The 17083-nt window shown below is 38.7% G+C and overlaps 1 pseudogene; it reads right to left on the bottom strand.

The window, feature by feature from the left end:
* LOC125341368 overlaps nucleotides 1-16156 on the bottom strand; it is a 178859-nt pseudogene extending 162703 nt beyond the window's left edge.
* Nucleotides 16157-17083: the final 927 nt, after the last annotated feature.

Here is a 17083-nt window from a genome sequence, read left to right as displayed (position 1 = left end):
AAACCCCCGTTAATAGACAATTACTACCCATGTTGTACAACAGATACCTTCTATTTTAGCTGCTAATAAAAGGCTACATAACTCAAAAAAAAAAAAAAGAATTAGATAATCCCAAATTCCACATTGTCTTCCTAGATATTTCCCTCAACACCTGACTGCATGGGCCAAAGAGTAGTTAAAATGATATTTATTAAACCTTTTTGGGGCTTATAACTACATATAAAGTACCTGAATTCTAGTATGAGAAGACTGGATATGATTTTATGGCTCTATTGATTTAACGTACTATTATGAAGCAGTTAAGATAATAGAACTACTTTATCTCAATATAGAAAAATACCACAATGCTGAGACAAGATTAGAAGAAGCATGATCATTTCAGTATGAATCCATTTTAGGTAAAGTTTGAAAATACTTATCACTGTGACATTGATTAAAAAAATACATTTTATTGATAAACTAACATGTTGAATTAAAACCCCTTTGAACAACTAAAGATAATAAAATAATTAAAAAGAAAAAATATCGATCACCTAACATACAGTTTTAGATATATAATATGGAGCAAAAAGAAATTTCAGAAATGTTAAACATCAAGCTCAGTATTTAAGAGAGGATGGAATGGGTTAAAAAAAAAAAGAATTAGATAATCCAAAGGGAAATATCAGCTACTGGATGTATGAATCTGTATCAAAACTTCAAATATATACATAGGTATGTTTATTTCTTGTTGTTGCTGCTGCTGTTCCTCCTCTTGTTTTTGTTGTTGTTCTTCTTTTTCTTCCTCTTCTCCCCCCCTCCCCCTCCCCTCCCCCTCCCCTCCCCCTCCCCCTCCCCCTCCCCCTCCCCCTCCCTCTCCCCCTCCCCCTCTTCCTCCTTCTTTCCCTTTTTCTTCCTTCTCACTAAAGGTCTACAATAGAACAAAGGTGGTGGGAGTGTAAGGAGGGAATAGAAGCTTCCAAAACTTCTTAAAGTTCCTTCGCTTTTTATGCTTTGACACTTTCTAAGCTCTAGGGTCCTGCTGTAAAGGACAGTTACGAATGAGAGGTTTTGAATTTACTGTCTAGTCTTGGATTCTATCTCCGCTGAGTTTCTTTGTGGAAGCTTAGTTACTTCATTAACCTCTGGGTAAAATGGCTGTGCTTACTTACCTCAGGCTGGGGTGAAGAAATGAAGCCTTCAGAGTCACACATATCTTAAATGTTTACCAAAAAGTGCTGAAGCTATAGCTATATCTACTTTAGAAATAATCATCTGTGAATTTATTTGAAGGAGGTAAACTAAAGTACAAAGTCATCCTTAGCTCTTCTGTGATGCTCTTTGGCAATGAACTGACAGTAGTAAAATGCCATAGTCTCTTAATGGTATTTGGGGCACAGGAAACAGGAATGTGTGAAATATGTAGTGTACTTTGAACAGAATTACACTAGCAAATTAAAAAGTGGTTCTCTAGCCAGGCACTAGTGGCTCACATTTATAATCTTAGCTGAGAGCTGAGGGGCAAGGTTTGAAGCCAAACTGGACAGAAAAATTCATGAGATAGATCTTCAATTAACCAGCAAAAAGGCATGAGTGGAGGTGTGGTTCAAGTGGCAGAGTACCAATTTTGAGGAAAAAAAAAACGGGGAGAGCTCAAAGCCTTGAGTTCAAGCCTCAGGACCAACAGAAACACACACCTACACACATATTCACTCACACAATACACATACATACTCACACAGCTGCTACTATTCCCATATATCACAGTACAGTAATAGAGTAGGGAGTAATGAAAAGTTAAATGTGTGCGAGTGTATGTGTGTGTGTGTATGTGTGTGTGTGTATACAACTTGGGTAATCACTTTGCCCTCTACGAACACACAATTTAAAAAAGTTATAATAAGAAGCTAGGGAAGTTGGCTGCGCACTGGTTTGTTTTGGAGAAACTTCTTGGTACTGGAGGCTCCTGGCTGGGACGCCCTTCATGGTTTGCTGCCCCTGCCCACCAGAGGAGGTACAGCTGTATCAGTTTCCAAAGGCTGCTGGAACCCACGATCACACACTTGATGGTTTACAATAGAAACATACTCATTTTTGTGCTGGTACTAGGGTATGAACTCAGAACCTTGTATGCTTATTTGGCTTTTTTTGCTCATGGCTGGCACTCTACCACTTGAGTCACACTTCCACTTTCAGTGTGTGGCTAGTTAATTGGTGATAAGAATCTCTCCAATTTGTCTGCTTGGGCTGGCTCTGAACTGTGATTCTCAGAGCATTTAGGATTATAGGTGTGAGAGAGTGCTGCTCACCAAATTGGACACTTTTTTTTTTATAGCTCTAGAGGCCAGAAATGCAATGTAGAGGTGTGGGCCTGGCCCTTGAAGCACATGATGGCTCAAGGGCTGCCTGATGCCAAACTGCTTGTCTGCAATTGGAACGAGTCATGGGAATGGTACTCTTCCTCCATAGTCATCTAGAGACTGTTAACTCAGTTCTTTTTGCTAAGATCCTTTTCTTAACAAGGTTATATGTACAAGATTTAGGGTTGACAATATGAGAATATCTTTTGGGAGTACCATTCCATATACTGTTTTTTTTTCTTCTAAGCTATCAAAGCCATAACATATGTCAGCTATTCCTCATAGTGTAACACAGGTAGCCTTATTATTCTGATTTCTTAATAGTTCATTTCCTACTTTTCTAGTTGCCATCAGGAGTTTTCTCTTTTTGTGCTCAGTCCCCAAATTGACATCCTAAGTTTTAGGCATTTTAAAATTGTTTATAGCAATGCTCTTGAAGTTTCTATATTCCCTCTAAGAGTGGGTGAATCATTCCAAAATGCAACAAGCACACACATGTTTCTTCTTCTCAGTGCCCTGGGTTTTCCAGCAAAGATCTTCCTTAGGGAGGGTGTGAGCTGACCATTGACATGGTGCTTAGGTAGAGATGAGTACTTTTTTTTTTTTTTTTTTGCCAGTCCTGGGCTTGGACCCAGGGCCTGAGCACTGTCCCAGGCTTCTTTTTGCTCAAGGCCAGCACTCTGCCACTTGAGCCACAGCGCCACTTCTGGCCATTTTCCATATATGTGGTGCTGGCGAATTGAACCCAAGGCTTCATGTATACAAGGCAAGCTCTCTTGTCACTAGCCTATATTCCCAGCCAGGCGAATGGTCTTTTTTTTTTTTTTTTTTCAAATTTTTATTATCAAACTTATGTACAGAGAGGTTACAGTTTCATACGTTAGGAATTGGATACATTTCTTGTACTGTTTGTTACCTTGTCCCTCATACCCCCTTCCTTCCTCCCCTTTCCCTTTCCCCCCATGAGGTGTTCAGTTCACTTACACCAAACAGTTTTGCAAGTATTGCTTTTGTAGTTGTTTGTCTTTTTTTTTTTTACCCTGTGTCTCTCGATTTTGGTATTCCCTTTCAATTTCCTAGCTCTAATACCAGTATACACGGTTTCCAATATACTCAGATAAGATAACAGAGATAGTGTAGGGGTGTATACAGAATAAAAGTGATGTCTTCTTTCTGTCTGGAGCCTATAGCTCTTTTTGAAAATTGGTTTAGAAGTCATTCAGATATCACATAAAATCACCAATCATGAAAGTAGTATATGTCCAAGCAATTTCAATAGAGCAGCTCTTTCAATTTAAAGCCCAGTGCTATTTTCCAGTTATGGTTAACTAATATGCTTGGATAAACACAAAAATTTACTCTTTGATTCAAATCTAATACCCTGTGAAATTCAGAAGTTAATCTAGGAAAGGGTACACAAAAGTTTGAAACAAGCCATAAGTAAATAAAGTTTCGCCATGTATGGTATGTTTGAATGACATGACAAGAATATGCTTAATTGTGTGTATTATATGCTACACATATAGTATAAATGCTGTCCTTAGGGAGATACTTGAGGATAAAAACTTAGTTACTCTTGGGTTGATGGTATGAGGAATGATAGAGCACGCGATAAGTTTGGTAACCTCTAAATGATGTCAGCATTTCATAGCCCTCCGTATGGGATATTAGCCACAGACATTTACATTACTTATTGCTGTCATTACCCATTTTTTTCGTCTAGGGAAACCTTTCAGAAACCGTACTGTTAGTTCAGATGACAAAAGATACCATTTCAGAGTTTGGTTTAAAGTATCTGAATGGTCTTTTTTTATTATCTATGCAACCACATATAGCTTTAGGCCATGTCTCCCAATTTCTATGCTTATGAAAATTGTAATTAATATTCTTACATATTCTCTTAAATACAAGTATATTCATGATATTATTTACTGGAGGATGACTTTTTATCCCTTTAGATTTTGGGTTTACAATTCGTTTATGAAGAAAACCAGAACAAAAATAAAAACCTACTTGAAATACAACCCTGTTCAAAAGGCTGGGATGGGGGTGGAGGGTGATGTAATGTGTGTGACTCTGTGTCCTTATTTTCCTGTGTATCTTATTTAGACGTTTGGCTTCCCAAGTCTAGCAGATTTAAAGCAAATCCACAGGACATGAGAGAGCATGAATGAAATAGTAATTATATTGGAACAGCAATTCTGCCCTCTCTTTTGTTACAGTTTTTATAATGATTTGTGCATCAAAAGTTTCAGAATAAAAGGATATGGCGAAGTATCTTTTGCAATGTAAGAATTTTGAGCATGTATGTATTTACCCACATGCACACAAATTCTGGTAATTAGTGAATATTTAAATTGAGCAGAACTGCTCACTAGGTTAGAATATATTGTCCCTGAGGCCCAGAATGTGGGTTCAAACTGCAAATGGACAAGAAAGTCTTCACAGAAAAGCGATTGTTCTAAAGCTGTGAATTGTTCTCTTTGTCCTAGTTCATGACCCACTATTTACATTATCAAATGAGGTATTTACATGTTTTAGTAGGTTCTGGGACTTGAAGTCAGTGCCTGGGTACTGCCCTTGAGCTGAGCTTTTCTGCTCAAGGCTAGCACTCTATAGCCACAGCTCCATTTCTGACTTTTAATTGGAGATAAGAATTTCATGGATTTTCCTGACCAGGCTCTCTGAAACTTTGTCCTCAGATCTCAACCTCCTGAGTAGCTAGGATTGTAAGGCTACATCTCTGGTACCAGGTTCTCTCTGTCTCTGTCTCTGTCTCTCTCTGCTGTCTCTGTCTGTCTGTCTGTCTGTCTCTCTCTCTCTCTCTCCCACTAGAGAATACTGTGTCACGTGATGAGGCACTAAAGTGACTAAGGTATTAGAAAGGTATGTATAAAATAAAAATACTGTCCATTTTTTTGCATGCAGAAATGAATTTCAATTTTTTTAAAGTAAAAATAATTTGAGGGCTGGAAGCCTTCCTGTCAACATCCTGAGAACATTAGCAATTCACACAGACCTTTCCCTGGGAAGGAGATTGCGTTTTCACTCGTGTTCACTGTGAACCATGAGCAAACACACGGTCACTGAAGAAAACTTTGACAAGGGAAGTAGAAAATAAATGTGATAGCATACTGGGCGGAGATGATGACCACAATATTATTTACACTTCAGAATTTGGAAACCTGAAGCATACTGAGGTTAAATAAATTGTTCCTAGATAACGATAAAGGAGGTTAATAAATCAGTATAAGAACTCTTTAAGATTTTGGCTTTAGACCTAGGTTGGGGGCATTGATCTACATGATTCTTATGTAATTTATTCCTTTCTAGAGGATTATTCAAGCTCTTGCATTTCTTTGGTCATCATAAATTTTGTTTTATAATGTTTGACCCCAACATTTTTATTTGTTGTACATGGAAAATTTATGAGTATGTTTGTAATTTAGAAAGACAGAGCTTTAAAAGGGTTCCCCTCACAGAAAGGCTTGGGGGGGGGCATTGACAGTGATGAGACCCTAGGCTAAGCTTTGGGGGTCATCTCCTCCTCCTGGTGACAAAATACTTTCAACATGGATCAAGAGTCTCAGTTATGGTTCAGCCTGAAAAGGAATCAGGAATCAGGAATCAGAAATGTGAGCCTCATTAAAAAAAAATCACCTTGATGACAAAATATATTGGGCTCACTTTAGTAACGTGGGGGGATTGGAAATTCTAAGTGTGACACATGTTGATATTGTACAAATAAATGGGATACAGCAGCCTGTGAGAGCCGTGTATGGGGGGGGGGGAAATTGGCAGAGTGATATGAATCTGTAATAGGCCCGGACACTGTTAAGTGCTGTGAATCAGGAGAATGGCTTTAATTATATGATCTCTTTGTTTTTAATAGTTTTGCTTTAACCACGTGGACCAAGGAAATCTTTATTTCAAAGTGTAGGGAAACCAGGATTAAAAGCAGGCAGATCACAGGTAGATCATATGCAGAGGGGTGTCCCTACATGGATTTAAATGTGGGGAACTTCCACCGACTCTCACAGGAGTTTCTTAATCCTATGAATGGTGTTTTGAAGTATGACTGCTGGTTGTTTCAACGCATGGGTGATGCATCTAGGAAGTACAATCTATTTGTAAAAGGATCGATTTCCAATCATAATTTGGTAAGTAATTTAATACAGGAAGATAGTTATCAGATTATTAAAAAATATTTGACATTCACCAGTGGTTAACTTCAGATTCTGCAGAAAATAATAAAGCCTACTTCAGTTTTGCTTTTCTTATAAATATTTTCCAGTATTATTCATAGAGACAAGTACATGACCATCTCTTAGAGTTCATCATTTGACTTACATTATCTCTACCACGTATTGATGTCCATACACAGAACCAGAAGAAACGAGAAATACTTTTATTCTGTAAGTGAATCAAGTGTGTGAGCTGCAGGAGTTTACTGGAAAAGAACGAGAAATCCTACAAGTCCAAATCTGGTTCTTGTACTGTTTTGACATACTCCCTTGCATGTCTCAAAAACACCTCAAAATCAGTATGTGTGAAGCTGAACTCATGATCTTCTTTCAGGCCGGGCCATCCTTCAGCATTTCCTATCTCCATCCTTGGCATTAGCATCCGCCCAGTGGTCAGCTCAGACATCTCAAGGTCATTCTTTATGCCTCCATCTTCTCAGCTTCCCCCAGATTCAATCCATCACTTGATCACTGTAGGTTTTATCCCTGTAAAATCTCAAATCTGCCAGCTTCCCCCCACGTCTGCGGCCTCAACCTTCATCCTGGCTGCCATTATCTCCTGCCTGGACTCAGACCTTCTAATCAGTTATGTGTCATCACTCCAGCCGCAGTGTACGCAGTGACCCATCCAAGATGTTAATCTAATCAGATCACTAGCTGCACGAAGCTATTTACTTATCTTCAGATACAGGGGGGTCTGGGGGAGCAGCCTTAATCACAACTACCAAACGCCACGTCGTTGTCGTCTTTCTACAATTATCCCTCTGTCTCACATTCCCCTCTTGCGGTGGTCATCAGATGAAATCACCTTTTTTTGTCACTCGTAAATCCCTGCCACAGGACCTTGACATAGGCTTTCTCTCTACCTCAGGCAAATTGTTATGGACTTCACTAAGCCCAGTCTCTCACTTAGAGGCTTTCATTGACCCTTTTGTAGCTCACATCTTGGTAGCATCCCTAGATAGGTTGTGGTCCCTCATAACAGTGATCATAAAGACCCTCCCCAGTTTCTACTTCTCACTGTTGGCCTTACATATTACAAAAATTAGAAACAAAGTCCATGTCACTTTCTCATTATGTTTCCAGTACTCAGTAGCATGACTTAATCGTTTTTTGATAAAGTAGTTATTGAAAGAACTGATGTGCGAATAAATGATTTATGGACATTTTTGCATCACTTGCTGACTCCTTGTAGCATGGTACTCTCATTGGGTAGAATGCAGCAAAATCCAATAATATTTAGAGTCCCAGGACTTTTCCTGGTAGGGAATATAAAAAATGCATCAAATTTGGAAATTAAGCACATGAATTATTCAAAACGATGGCCAGCGCTGTGTCATTATGCCAATCCATGAGTAGGAGAAAAATAAATGCAAAACTCTAGAAGGAATAGAATGAAGTATGTGGCGGGAGTGGGAGGGGGAGTTAAAATTAGGTAGCACCAGCTATGCACTGGTGGCTCACAATCTTAGCTACTCAGGAGGCTGAGATCTGAGGAATATGGTTCAAAGCCAGCCTGGGCAGAAAAGTCCATGAGACTCTTGTCTCCAAAAAACTACCCAGAAAAAGCTGGAATTGACATTATTGCTCAAGTGGTAGAGTTCTACCTTTGAGCACAAAAAGGCTCAGGGACAGTGCTGAGGCTCTGAGTTCAAGCCCCAGTACAAAAAAAAATAGGTAAAACCAGAAAGGAAATATGACCTATTTTTGTAATTCTAGAAAAAAGTAAAAGACAGAGAAAATTTAAACTTCCTAAGAATGCCATATCCATTCCACATAAACACTGATACACACACAGTCTTGCACACACAGGTATATATGCACATGTATGCACACGATTCACACAAAGAGCTAATGAGGGTCACCTGGATATGTACTTGACTGGAATAGTGAACAAAAGGAACATTTGTGATCTGAACTCAGGATTTGTTATTGTTGTTGTGGTGCCAGTACTGGGTGTTGAACCCAGTGTCAGGACACTGTCCCTTTGCTTTTTCACCCAAGACTGGCACTTAACCACTTGAGCCATAGTTCCATTTCTGATTTTTTACTGGTTAATTGGAGACTTCCCTGCCTGGGCTGGCTTTGAACAGCAATCTTCAAATCTCGTTCTCCTGAGGAACTGGATTACAGAAGTTAGATATAGCTTCCGGCTGCTCAGGACTCTCAACTTCTTGATAGCTGTTGTCTTTCATCAGATGAAATCCTAGCAATCCTATTTCGAGGGAGGGGGGAATAATAATTTCACTTATTTTAAAGTCAAATTGATAGTATTAAACTACAATTTTAAAAATTATCATCCTGGAGAGAATTAAGGAAGGAGAAAACACAGAGAAAAATCTGGATTGCATTTCTTTGCTCCATAATGGATTTCACTAAGAAAACAGCTTTTAATGTAAACAATGTCTATATTTTTCAGGTTGTCTTTTAAAAATCATTTTGTGTAAATAGCTTACTTTTCCTAAAATATACACATTAAATTCTTCAATTCCCTATCACTGAAGCCTGGCTAGCTCAAATAAATATAAAATCCTCCTAAATTTGGTTATTCTTTGGCTCAGCCCAGCTTTTTCAAAAGGTGAATGACTAGGAAATGTGCACTTTCATTCTTTGCTTAGTGCTTGAGCATTAGTTTGACTTTAATAGGCTGGGATGATTTCAGCTTATAAATCTTCAACCGGAGGATAAAGTTCAAGTAGATAAAATCAAACAGATGTTGGTGGGAGGATTTTTTCATGACCCATAAAAGTGCTATCATCAAAGCTGAGAATCATTTGTTTTGAATTATTACACTGTTATCAAAAGGACTGTAGCAGTCTGTTTGTTGAGGAATTGGATCTGTTTATCTGAAAACAGAACAAAGATGCCATGCTAAGGAGTCCCTGGGAAAGCCTGCTTCAGATGTGGGCGGACACCCAGGGCCTAGATTTCAGACACTGTGATTGACATTCATCAGCAAACATGGTAGTCAGGGCAAGCCATTCACACAGTGGTGAAGAACAGTTTCAGTCAGTGTTAACCAGAATTTGTCCAAAGGCATGGGGAGGGGTAAGGTTGGGGAAGTGCACTGGATCAAATGGAAAGCTCATTTTTTAGTACTGAATTAGTTGTGAGTGGGAGGAAAAAAATAATTTATCTTATGTACCTTCAGATGACTGTCTAGGAAATGGGATTGAGGTAATCACATGTCAGGATTTCTTGTCCTGAAGCCAGGGCCAACACCCAGGCCATTTCATACCCAACTGTATATGAATATTTGTGTTTTACAAGGAGACGCTCCTTGTGCTTTGTTCTTTGTGTTCATCTGGTTTATAGGGACAGACAAGGCTCAATGTTGGACGCATTCTAAGAGACATGTGGAAATTCGAAATATTGAAATAGAACATAAAGGGCTATACACTGTGGTGCTCACCTGTAGTCCTAGCTAAGCAGTAAGAGGATTACTCTCTGAGACTGGCCTTTGGGAAAAAAGCATGAAACCCTGTCTAAAAAGTACCTAAAGCAAAGAAGAATGAGGGGGTGGAGGTGGGGGTGGAATGTGGTTTAAGTGGCAGAATATCTACCTAGCAAGTATGAAGTCCTAAATTGAAATCCTAGTGTGGCCAAAAAATAGTGATAAGAGTAAGTAACACTAAGAAATGAGAGTCTTAAACCTGTTGGAACTTACGTTTCTATAAAACGTGACTTAGAGTTTCATCAACAATTGGTGTGTTACTAATATCTCTGTTTAGTATTAATCTTAGTACCAGGCTATTCTGAGTTACATTAGTAGTAAGACCTAATCTAAGAGAGACTTTCTACTTCATTAACATTAACAGCACCTATGCTAGACTTGAAAGACAAAGGTTAATCTGGCTTTTTCTGATGTACCTAACCTTTTTTTTTTATCTCAAAGCTTAGAAGGTGGTCTGCTCTTTCTAGTCCTTTTTCTCTTCTCCTCCCCTTCCCCTTTTTCTTCTTCTTCTTCCCCTTCCCCTTTCTCTCCCTCATTTCCCTTCTTCCCCTTTTTTTGTTTTCTTTTGTCTTTTTCTTTCTTTTCAATTTTCTTTTACTCTCTTCCTCCTTTCTTTTCTTTCATAAGTTTGTTTCTTTTCTCTTCTGCTTCAAGAGTCATTTTGAGACTCTCCTAAAAGGTGTAGCCATTTCTCAGAGAATACCATGGCATGATATTTAAATTCTCACATGCAAGCATAGGGCATTCAAATATCTGCTGAAGTCATTTTCTTTTACCCCTATCCCCATGCCTCAGGATTAGGACGTCTGGTAACTCCTTCATCACCAACAAACATCCCGATTTCTCCACCAAACTAAGTGGGTTGAGTCTCAGTCTGGACTTTGTCACATAGCACCCAATGAAGAGAGCTTCAGGATTTAAGATGCTGGGTTCCAACCCCATTCTCTGCAAGGTTTATAAACTCAAGGACCATGACTATATGGGATTTAATTTTCTCCACCATAAATTAAGCCAACTGAACTTTCATGTACTCTGAAAAGTTGGCGGTTAGGTCTTGTTCCTACTGCTCTGACTAGCTTTGTGAGGAAAAAAAGCTTTCCAGCTTTCTCTATGTTGTGGATTGTTTAATACTATTTCCAATATCCAGAAATTAACTATAGAATATTTTTATATCACATATATTTGAAAATAAAACAATCGCTAGCTTTCTTAGTTATAGGCACCAAATCTCTTTGGGTCAAAGCCAACAAACAAAAAAAGCAATTTCAAATTAAGTGAAAACTTACATGACATCTCCTTTCTCTATTTTCTTAGATTTAACCCCTTTCCTGCTGACATTAATGCTATGTGTCTACCCTGTTGTATTGGTGAAGAATCTAGGTCTTCATTCCTAGAAAGTTCATTTTGTCTTTTGGCAATGTGTCTCAAAGTTGACCAAGTACATATTCAATGGCACTCCATGAATATTATTTCATATGTTTCTCTCATAAATAATTTCCAAATCTAGTTTAATTGTAAACATGCAATGCTTTCTTATATAATTTTTTTCCCCAATGGACTAGGAAAAGCAAACACTTCCTAATGAGAATGTGTTACACATGGGCCTTACTGTTTGGATGGAATCACAGGTTCCAAGTCACCTTAGAGGAATGCTTGGGACATCCTCCACCCAAGAATTATGAAAATATATAGTAGGTGACCTCCCAGACCTGCTTTGGGGGGTGGGACGGATGTGGTGGTGGTGACATCTCCATGAGCTATTCTTGGGACTCTCGGAATGAGTCTTTCTAATGTGGGCTTCTTGTTGCCCATGGCGCTGGACAGCATCCAAGACTGTTTTTGTTTTGTTGTCTCCCAAAGAAATCCCTCCAGGAAGAAGAGCTCTGTTATGAATCAAAGAATCAAAGGGTAAAACTTACTACTAAGGGGGTTTGTAGGAGAAACAAGAAGATTTAAACAGCATTGATTAAATTGGGTGTCAGATCCTCCATCTTCCCAGCCCAGTTAGCCATGATTAATTGGAACAGAAGTTTAACTCTTTTCCCCTTTGGGGTCTGTTTTGGACAGGCAGTGTGCATGTGATTCCATGTCTCTTTTCCATAGAGCTGGTATGTTGGATAGGCAATGGACATTTGCCTTTTCCACCATCATTTCTCTGTCACTATACATTTTTTTTTTTTTTTTTTTTGGCCAGTCCTGGGGCTTGGACTCAGGGCCTGAGCACTGTCCCTGGCTTCCTTTTGCTCAAGGCTAGCACTCTGCCACTTGAGCCACAGCGCCACTTCTGGCCGTTTTCTGTATATGTGGTGCTGGGGAATTGAACCCAGGGCCTCATGTATATGAGGCAAGCACTCTTGCCACTAGGCCATATCCCCAGCCTCAGTATACATTTTAACACACCACACACACACACACACACACACACACACACACACACACACACACACACGACTGCATAGACCATAAATAAAGAACATGAAATGAGACACAGCCAGGACAATCTCCTGACTTGTGCTTGTCTTCAACCTCTACTGATCTATGAATATCCAGGCATATTTTTGATAGAACCAAGGTCACAACTATTGAAAGTAATGTGGAATTGGAGCAAATCCCAACTGGATAAAAGAGAAAAAAGAAGAAAGGAAGAAAAGAGGAAATGGAAGGAAGGGTGTTCATTTATCAGTGATGTTACTTGTACAAATGTCTTTGAAAATTTAACATAATAGTTGACAACAAGTCAGACTGAGAAAACATTATTTTTTTTTTTGGCCAGTCCTGGGCCTTGGACTCAGGGCCTGAGCACTGTCCCTGGCTTCTTCCCGCTCAAGGCTAGCACTCTGCCACTTGAGCCACAGCGCCGCTTCTGGCCGGAAAACATTATTTTGATTCATATTTCCCTTGACTATCATTAATATTTGACTGGAAAACAATTTATATGAAATCTTTAGTGTTGGGGTTCTCTGAAAAATTGGAATTTCTAGCCAAGATCATGTGGGACATATTGTCCATTGGGTTTAGAGACATGTGTGCATTCTTTTTCTGTTTTGTTTTTGTGTGTATTCTTTAGTTTTCACAGTCCTATCTATTGCTTAGTCTAACAATGCACCTGTCTGGGTTACTAACCCAATACCATAGACATTAGTATATCCAAAACATGTATTAAAATGTTTCCACGTAAACTCTGATAAAACATTCTTATTGAAAGGAATTGGATTTCTCAAAGCCCTTTAATAGGCAAGATTATACAATAAAAATTATTGCTGGATGCTGGTGGCTCACACTTTTAATCCTAGCTACTCATGAAGCTGAGATATGAGGATTCTCGTTGAAAGCCAGCTCTGGCAGGAAAGTCCATGAGGCTCTTAGCTCCAATTAACCACCAGAAAACTGGAAGTAACACTGTGGCTCAAAGTGGTAGAGCACTAGACTTGAGCACTAAAGCTCAGGAACAGCACCCAGGCCCTGAGTTCAAGCTACACAACTGACTCTACCCGCCTCCCCCCAGAAAACCCCAACTTATCCTACCATGAAATTCCATGCAGACACCATGTCTCCAATTAGCTCTTTCTTTTCTAGGAAAAGTAAGATTCTTTCTTGTGAAGAATTATTATTTTTAGGCTCTAATTATTTTTTTCATCTTTCAAAGTACATCACAAATCAACAGAGAGCTAAATTTGTGAGGTTCTCGCTTGTAACCATTTAAATATGGATTTTTGTTTATGTTCAGAAAGGAGCTCTTGCTCTATAGTCCTTTGTGTCCAAAGACTCTAACACATATTTGAGTAGTATAAAGACCGATGTTATGATAGGCCTTTTATTTGATTAAGATTCATAGTCCTTTTTATCTCTTTGGAGTCATAAGTCATGCATGCACCCACCCATCTATCTACCTTAGCTAGCAGTGGAAGTCATTAATTCTATTGGATTCAAAATCCAAGCTCATTCTTTACTTATTCATTTCAATATATTGTTTATATCAGACACTGTACAAAAAGGACCATTAAGAGTAGACTATAATCTTAAATTCCAAAGCTCAATATTGCATCATGAAGGGAGGTGAAGGCTGTAGTGAAGGAATCTGCCTAGGTTTATAGGACTAATGATGATAGAACATGTATCTGAATATTCTTCAGAAATCAATTTTACTTTTTTCTACCACATTACATCTTTTTATAATTACACAGAATCAGTTGTATTAAATAAGTGGATATACAAGATATCAGTGAAACATTACTTTTTCCCTTAGTTCTCTGTCTTAGCTCTTGGAATAAACTTGGGATAAATTGTACAGAGCATGCCCAGCAATATAAATATAAAATCCACTCTTTGAAACACTTTTTTCTAACATACAGTAGAAAATACACTTAGTAGGAGGCCTTCATTCAAGAAAATCACCCACTGTGCTTTGTTGTGGTGGTTAGTGGAATTTCTTTCTAATGGATGGTAATTTCATATAAAATATGTACATAGATTGAACACACATGTGAACAACTCTTCCAACTGCAACACAAAGCTTTCATGAACCAAATATCATGTGTCCAATTAAAAAAAAATTAGTTTCATCATAAATTATTCCCAATGCATTTCTGAGTTTTAGAATAGCCTCTTACACTACTGGAAAGGTACCAAATTGCTACCATCTTATGTCCATTGTTGTGATTATAAACACAACAATGTTTTTAAGAAGCCAAAATGCAATTCATTGAGTGTCTTTTTCTCATTCTTTGTAAGTCACAATCTATCCCAAACCTGTTTGGGACATTGACTCCAGTATGCTTTACCTGGATGCCTTTCAAGGTGTTCACCTCGCCCGCCCCCCTTCCCAGGCAGCAAGTCAGTTATTACCACCAAGAAATAACTGCTGTTGGAGAAGAGGGAACTTGCTGAAGAGGTGGTGAGATGAAACAGGGGTTAAGCACAGAGCTCCTAAGTATAGTCATTGTGTACCTGCAGTTTGGCTGCGAATTAGAGCCATGGTAGTTAGCCGTGCTTTTTTTTTTTTTTTTTGTATTATGATATGCTAGGTTTGTGACTTCCTTCCCTTTCCTTTTCTTCTCTTTTCTTTTTCTTCCCTTGAGACTTGTCAAAAGGAGAAAGCCGGGGGGAAAATGAAGAGAGAATTAGATTAAAGCTGCCTCACTGTACTGAATGTTGAGCCTACATGAGCTTCTGGATCAAGGGGCCACTGGAAAAGCTTTACTACAGTTGCTGAAAGTAAGCACAGCATGAGAATTTCGTCCTTCTCCACTGCTATCTTCTCTAAGTGAGGGTCCCTGGTGGTGGTGGGAGACCCTCTCTGAAAAATCAAGGATAAAGGATAAATAACTGTAAGCCTTAGTGGCTCAAACAAATTATTGTCTGGTTGGGAGAGAGAGTGCTAAGTGGGAGGAAGTGAGCTTGAACCTGAGAATCTTGATTGGTGATCAGTGCCTGCCTTTTTCTGTGTCCAGATACCTTCCAACACAGAAACCTAGGATTAAGTTCAAGAAAGTCTCCTTGAGCACACAGAAAGACACAAAGGAGCACCGGCAAGTGTCTGGAGTTGTTCAGGTTTTGTGTGTGTGTACTTGGTGTCGTACTTAAGATATAACTCTAGGATGTCATCATTACTTTATCTAGGGAAGAAATAATATATTCAACTCATTCATGTCTTGGTCATTACATATTTTTGAAAGAAGGCAAATTCTAGGAAGTGAACCATAAAAAAACTACCTTTCTTTTCATCTTCTTCTTTTATAAATAGGAATTTATTTCCCTGGACTTGCCACACAAACACTGCAGCTATTTTATGGACATTCTGTATGTTCTTTTGGTAGCTAAGCGTGTTCACAGCCCCTGAGACCCTTCCACACATGAAATCCAAGAACAGAAATGAACACATTGCAGCGAATTGTCATTCGCTGAATGGTGACTGATGTAAACAAAATGTTCCCTCCTCTGGGCTGCTGGCAACCGCCACTAACCTGTCAAGGAAGTATTTTACAACAATTTCTCATTTTCTATTGGGAGTGCTGAGAACTTACAGCCTCTTTGGGAATTTCACTTTTCTTCATGAAGCTGTAAGGGTAGCCATTCAATGCAGTTTTAGTTGTAAGCTGTTTTGAATGTTTAAAGTCCATTTCCAGCACAGACAGCTAAGAAAGACTGAAAATCCTCTGCTGTCACTCTAAGCAATCTTGCATGGATTTGATTTGCCTAGAAAAGCATTATCAACGTGCAGCTACTTATGAAGTCATGGCGAAGCCAACAGTAACACCTTGAACAGCATCGCACACTTCATGCTGACTGTGTGCTGGGCACAATGCCTTGTACTTTGAATGTGTTAAAGTGGTAAAAAAAAAAAAGGCAGATGAAGAAATGGGTGAAAGATCACAGAGATAGTAAGTGGCAGTTTATAATAAATAATACTCTAATATTGAAATGTTTGGAATTTGAGTCAATGTTATCTTTATAATACTACTATAATGCTACCTTGTAGCATGTACTAGGGCTTGAACTTTTTTGATCAAGGCTGACACTGTCACTTGAACAGTCCCATTCTCAGCTCTTTTGGTGGTTAGTAGGAGACAGCCATGTTCCTCAGATCTCAGCCTCCTGAGTAGTTTAGGATTACAGGAATGAGCCCAGCATATTTGATTTCTTTTAATAGCACTAATCTTTTTACAACCACAAACTCCTTGGCCATCATTTTACATGTATTATGTTCTAGCCAGTCTGCACAATGTTCACATCTTTTCAATTCTGCTTTCTTTTCCCTATAAGAAATGGTTGCTAAAAGCAGCCTGTTTTACCTTGCCGTAGCCTAGATGTTTCTTTCACATTTTCTTGGCCCAATAAACTAGGCCATTATTTTAAAATTTAGTTACTCAGTCTTAAGATATATACACATGTGGACAAATTCTTAACTAGAATGCAACATGAATTACCTCTAGTTTAATCTCCAAGAATCCCAATTACCATCTGAAATTTCAGAAGATAGGCATTCACAGCTCATGTTCTATCTCCATTCTGGTCTACTATTAGCAAACCTTATTATATAATAGTCT

This window comes from Perognathus longimembris, chromosome 24 (assembly GCF_023159225.1).
Source record: "Perognathus longimembris pacificus isolate PPM17 chromosome 24, ASM2315922v1, whole genome shotgun sequence".
In the NCBI taxonomy this organism is placed as follows: Eukaryota; Metazoa; Chordata; class Mammalia; order Rodentia; family Heteromyidae; genus Perognathus; species Perognathus longimembris.
This window is presented reverse-complemented; position numbering and strand designations above follow the sequence as displayed.